Source organism: Hippoglossus hippoglossus, chromosome 8, assembly GCF_009819705.1.
Source record: "Hippoglossus hippoglossus isolate fHipHip1 chromosome 8, fHipHip1.pri, whole genome shotgun sequence".
Lineage (NCBI taxonomy): Eukaryota > Metazoa > Chordata > Actinopteri > Pleuronectiformes > Pleuronectidae > Hippoglossus > Hippoglossus hippoglossus.
The window spans coordinates 20,132,377-20,139,224 of NC_047158.1; positions in this window are offsets into that span (position 1 = coordinate 20,132,377).

Genomic DNA, 6,848 nt, shown 5'->3' on the forward strand with positions numbered 1-6,848 from the left:
ATGAACAGACCGAGGTGTCTCTGGAGTCCATAGTCCGGTCTGAACACCCGGAGACTTCCTCCCTGGTGTCATCATCTCCGATGGATGAACAGACTGAGGTGTCTCCGGAGTCCATAGTCCGGTCAGACCACCCGGAGACTTCCTCACTGGTGTCATCATCTCCGATGGATGAACAGACTGAGGTGTCTCCGGAGTCCATAGTCTGGTCAGAACACCCGGAGACTTCCTCCCTGGTGTCATCATCTCCGATGGACGAACAGACTGAGTTGTCTCTGGAGTCCATAGTCTGGTCAGTACAGCAGAACTGTTCACTGGTGACACTTGTGGAGTCTAGAGCCTCCACAGAATCCCAGGAGACTTCGTCCATGGAGCCAGAGTAGCTGCTGTCTGAAGTTGAAAAGTGGACGCTGTCCTCCGTTGGGCAGTCTTCAACTTTCGGATGGCAGCAGCTTGTGAGGCTTGAGAAGAATTTTCTAATTCTTCTCCACAGCTTCCTCTTGCCGCCCGAGGAGGCTGTGGCTGCAGCGGTGACGTCTGCAGCCTCGTCAGAACATCCGGAGACTTCCTCCCTGGTGTCATCATCTCCGATGGACGAACAGACTGAGTTGTCTCCGGAGTCCATAGTCTGGTCAGAACATCCGGAGACTTCCTCCCTGGTGTCATCATCTCCGATGGATGAACAGACTGAGGTGTCTCCGGAGTCCATAGTCTGGTCAGAACACCCGGAGACTTCCTCCCTGGTGTCATCATCTCCGATGGACAAACAGACTGAGTTGTCTCCGGAGTCCATAGTCTGGTCAGAACATCCGGAGACTTCCTCCCTGGTGTCATCATCTCGGATGGATGAACAGACCGAGGTGTCTCTGGAGTCCATAGTCCGGTCAGAACACCCGGAGACTTCCTCCCTGGTGTCATCATCTCCGATGGATGAACAGACTGAGGTGTCTCCGGAGTCCATAGTCCGGTCAGACCACCCGGAGACTTCCTCACTGGTGTCATCATCTCCGATGGATGAACAGACTGAGGTGTCTCCGGAGTCCATAGTCTGGTCAGAACACCCGGAGACTTCCTCCCTGGTGTCATCATCTCCGATGGACGAACAGACTGAGTTGTCTCTGGAGTCCATAGTCTGGTCAGTACAGCAGAACTGTTCACTGGTGACACTTGTGGAGTCTAGAGCCTCCACAGAATCCCAGGAGACTTCGTCCATGGAGCCAGAGTAGCTGCTGTCTGAAGTTGAAAAGTGGACGCTGTCCTCCGTTGGGCAGTCTTCAACTTTCGGACGGCAGCAGCTTGTGAGGCTTGAGAAGAATTTTCTAATTCTTCTCCACAGCTTCCTCTTGCCGCCCGAGGAGGCTGTGGCTGCAGCGGTGACGTCTGCAGCCTCGTCAGAACATCCGGAGACTTCCTCCCTGGTGTCATCATCTCCGATGGACGAACAGACTGAGGTGTCTCCGGAGTCCATAGTCCGGTCAGAACATCTGGAGACTTCCTCCCTGGTGTCATCATCTCCGATGGACGAACAGACTGAGTTGTCTCCGGAGTCCATAGTCCGGTCAGAACATCTGGAGACTTCCTCCCTGGTGTCATCATCTCCGATGGATGAACAGACTGATGTGTCTGTGGACACTATTCTCAGGTCAGTACAGCAGAACTGTTCACTGGTGACACTTGTGGAGTCTAGAGCCTCCACAGAATCCCAGGAGACTTCGTCCATGGAGCCAGAGTAGCTGCTGTCTGAAGTTGAAAAGTGGACGCTGTCCTCCGTTGGGCAGACCCTCATTGCGTCTTGGGAGGTGGTCAGACTGGATGAGGAAAGACAATCAATTAGTAAATCAGTCACTGTCAATTAATGAAAACCATCAGTCCATCCAACATGATGTGTTGTTTAGTTCCAGTGTGATAGGACATGTGGTCACTTACTCGTCTCTGCTGTGGACGTGCTGATCAGCAGAAGAATCTTCTGGAGTTTCCAACGATGACATGATGTCCAGTGTTTGCAGTTCAATAACCAGCAGCTGAGAATCGATCTGTAATCCAGAGTCTTCTTGCTTGTGTGCCTCTCTGCAACTGTCAAAGGCGAACTGAGTCCTTTACATCAAAGCTCTGCTGCTGTGACCTCACAACAAAAGGGTTTCCTTTGATGTTGTTTTTTTAAATTAAAATTAAAATTCAACCAAACTTTATTGGTCCCCAGTGGACAATACAACAATCTATATAATTTAAAAACATAAAACAGGAACTTGTTTGAAATGTATCAAATAATAACATTGTAACAGTGTGTGTGTGTGTGTGTGTGTGTGTGTGTGTGTGTGTGTGTGTGTGTGTGTGTGTGTGTGTGTGTGTGTGTGTGTGTGTGTGTGTGTGTGTGTGTGTGTGTGTGTGAAAGGCCTCCTGGTTTGGATCTGCTTCTGCCTCATGGCTGCAGTGTGAGGACCTGCTGAGATTAAATCAGTTGTTGGAGACTAAGAGTGAGAGAACACCAGAGAATAACTGTGGGTGGAATGAAGGGTAAAGGTTTGAGCATCACTAAGTCACAGCTCAGACCAGGTATCCACATCCATCCTGAGTGATCCAATCACAAGTGGTCGATGCTACGATACAGATCTGAATGTGCCTGAGCGCATCCTGAGGTCTGATCACTGAAAACACATATGGAGGTGGTCTGGGATATATATGAAGAGGAGCCTACTCAGCTGACGTCCTCTGACCCGCAACACAATGAATCAAAGCTATTTTTACTCCTCATCGCCACATCTTCACCACATAATGATTTATATTTTTCTATAGGTGAACATTTCTCTCTCTCCCATTACCACTTCTCACTATCAGTCATTTGTGGAGCAGTTTGTGGTTCTGTGTGATTCTGGAGGCCTGAATTTTTAGTTGACTTTGTATAATGATGAGACACTGGACTGAAATACAATCAATACATTTTATTTACACACAAAGTGACAGACAACACTTATTCAAGGTATAAAAGTATTATATGTATCAAAATATTGAAAAGTAGTATTATGTACATGTATATTCAAATAGTAAAACACCAATCAAGAAATAAAGAAATATATAATTCAGTCTTCAACTTTCGGACGGCAGCAGCTTGTGAGGCTTGAGAAGAATTTTCTAATTCTTCTCCATAGCTTCCTTTTGCCGCCCGAGGAGGCTGTGGCTGCAGCGGTGACGTCTGCAGCCTCGTCAGAACTCCAGGAGACTTCCTCCCTGGTGTCATCATCTCCGATGGATGAACAGACTGAGGTGTCTCCGGAGTCCATAGTCCGGTCAGAACACCCGGAGACTTCCTCCCTGGTGTCATCATCGCCGATGGACGACCAGACTGAGGTGTCTCCGGAGTCCATAGTCTGGTCAGAACACCCGGAGACTTCCTCCCTGGTGTCATCATCTCCGATGGACGAACAGACTGAGTTGTCTCCGGAGTCCATAGACAGGTCAGACGACCCGGAGACTTCCTCACTGGTGTCATCATCTCCGATGGATGAACAGACTGAGGTTTCTCCGGAGTCCATAGTCCGGTCAGAACACCCGGAGACTTCCTCCCTGGTGTCATCATCGCCGATGGACGACCAGACTGAGGTGTCTCCGGAGTCCATAGTCTGGTCAGAACACCCGGAGACTTCCTCCCTGGTGTCATCATCTCCGATGGACGAACAGACTGAGTTGTCTCCGGAGTCCATAGACAGGTCAGACGACCCGGAGACTTCCTCACTGGTGTCATCATCTCCGATGGATGAACAGACTGAGGTTTCTCCGGAGTCCATAGTCCGGTCAGAACACCCGGAGACTTCCTCCCTGGTGTCATCATCTCCGATGGATGAACAGACTGAGGTGTCTCCGGAGTCCATAGTCTGGTCAGAACACCCGGAGACTTCCTCCCTGGTGTCATCATCTCCGATGGACGAACAGACTGAGTTGTCTCCGGAGTCCATAGTCTGTTCAGAACACCCGGAGACTTCCTCACTGGTGTCATCATCTCCGATGGACGAACAGACTGAGTTGTCTCCGGAGTCCATAGTCTGGTCAGAACACCCGGAGACTTCCTCACTGGTGTCATCATCTCCGATGGACGAACAGACTGAGTTGTCTCCGGAGTCCATAGTCCGGTCAGAACACCCGGATTCTTCCTCCCTGGTGTCATCATCTCCGATGGATGAACAGACTGAGGTGTCTCCGGAGTCCATAGTCCGGTCAGAACACCCGCAGACTTCCTCCCTGGTGTCATCATCTCCGATGGATGAACAGACTGAGGTGTCTCCGGAGTCCATAGTCCGGTCAGACCACCCGGAGACTTCCTCACTGGTGTCATCATCTCCGATGGATGAACAGACTGAGGTGTCTCCGGAGTCCATAGTCTGGTCAGAACACCCGGAGACTTCCTCCCTGGTGTCATCATCTCCGATGGATGAACAGACTGAGGTGTCTCCGGAGTCCATAGTCTGGTCAGAACACCCGGAGACTTCCTCCCTGGTGTCATCATCTCCGATGGACGAACAGACTGAGTTGTCTCTGGAGTCCATAGTCTGGTCAGTACAGCAGAACTGTTCACTGGTGACACTTGTGGAGTCTAGAGCCTCCACAGAATCCCAGGAGACTTCGTCCATGGAGCCAGAGTAGCTGCTGTCTGAAGTTGAAAAGTGGACGCTGTCCTCCGTTGGGCAGTCTTCAACTTTCGGACGGCAGCAGCTTGTGAGGCTTGAGAAGAATTTTCTAATTCTTCTCCACAGCTTCCTCTTGCCGCCCGAGGAGGCTATGGCTGCAGCGGTGACGTCTGCAGCCTCGTCAGAACATCCGGAGACTTCCTCCCTGGTGTCATCATCTCCGATGGATGAACAGACTGAGGTGTCTCCGGAGTCCATAGTCTGGTCAGAACACCCGGAGACTTCCTCCCTGGTGTCATCATCTCCGATGGATGAACAGACTGAGGTGTCTCCGGAGTCCATAGTCTGGTCAGAACACCCGGAGACTTCCTCCCTGGTGTCATCATCTCCGATGGACGAACAGACTGAGTTGTCTCCGGAGTCCATAGTCTGGTCAGAACATCCGGAGACTTCCTCCCTGGTGTCATCATCTCCGATGGATGAACAGACTGAGGTGTCTCCGGAGTCCATAGTCTGGTCAGAACACCCGGAGACTTCCTCCCTGGTGTCATCATCTCCGATGGACGAACAGACTGAGGTGTCTCCGGAGTCCATAGTCTGGTCAGAACACCCGGAGACTTCCTCCCTGGTGTCATCATCTCCGATGGACGAACAGACTGAGTTGTCTCTGGAGTCCATAGTCTGGTCAGTACAGCAGAACTGTTCACTGGTGACACTTGTGGAGTCTAGAGCCTCCACAGAATCCCAGGAGACTTCGTCCATGGAGCCAGAGTAGCTGCTGTCTGAAGTTGAAAAGTGGACGCTGTCCTCCGTTGGGCAGTCTTCAACTTTCGGACGGCAGCAGCTTGTGAGGCTTGAGAAGAATTTTCTAATTCTTCTCCACAGCTTCCTCTTGCCGCCCGAGGAGGCTATGGCTGCAGCGGTGACGTCTGCAGCCTCGTCAGAACATCCGGAGACTTCCTCCCTGGTGTCATCATCTCCGATGGATGAACAGACTGAGGTGTCTCCGGAGTCCATAGTCTGGTCAGAACACCCGGAGACTTCCTCCCTGGTGTCATCATCTCCGATGGATGAACAGACTGAGGTGTCTCCGGAGTCCATAGTCTGGTCAGAACACCCGGAGACTTCCTCCCTGGTGTCATCATCTCCGATGGACGAACAGACTGAGTTGTCTCCGGAGTCCATAGTCTGGTCAGAACATCCGGAGACTTCCTCCCTGGTGTCATCATCTCCGATGGATGAACAGACTGAGGTGTCTCCGGAGTCCATAGTCTGGTCAGAACACCCGGAGACTTCCTCCCTGGTGTCATCATCTCCGATGGACGAACAGACTGAGTTGTCTCCGGAGTCCATAGTCTGGTCAGAACATCCGGAGACTTCCTCCCTGGTGTCATCATCTCAGATGGATGAACAGACCGAGGTGTCTCTGGAGTCCATAGTCCGGTCTGAACACCCGGAGACTTCCTCCCTGGTGTCATCATCTCCGATGGATGAACAGACTGAGGTGTCTCCGGAGTCCATAGTCCGGTCAGACCACCCGGAGACTTCCTCACTGGTGTCATCATCTCCGATGGATGAACAGACTGAGGTGTCTCCGGAGTCCATAGTCTGGTCAGAACACCCGGAGACTTCCTCCCTGGTGTCATCATCTCCGATGGACGAACAGACTGAGTTGTCTCTGGAGTCCATAGTCTGGTCAGTACAGCAGAACTGTTCACTGGTGACACTTGTGGAGTCTAGAGCCTCCACAGAATCCCAGGAGACTTCGTCCATGGAGCCAGAGTAGCTGCTGTCTGAAGTTGAAAAGTGGACGCTGTCCTCCGTTGGGCAGTCTTCAACTTTCGGACGGCAGCAGCTTGTGAGGCTTGAGAAGAATTTTCTAATTCTTCTCCACAGCTTCCTCTTGCCGCCCGAGGAGGCTATGGCTGCAGCGGTGACGTCTGCAGCCTCGTCAGAACATCCGGAGACTTCCTCCCTGGTGTCATCATCTCCGATGGACGAACAGACTGAGGTGTCTCCGGAGTCCATAGTCTGGTCAGAACACCCGGAGACTTCCTCCCTGGTGTCATCATCTCCGATGGACGAACAGACTGAGTTGTCTCCGGAGTCCATAGTCTGGTCAGAACATCCGGAGACTTCCTCCCTGGTGTCATCATCTCCGATGGATGAACAGACTGAGGTGTCTCCGGAGTCCATAGTCTGGTCAGAACACCCGGAGACTTCCTCCCTGGT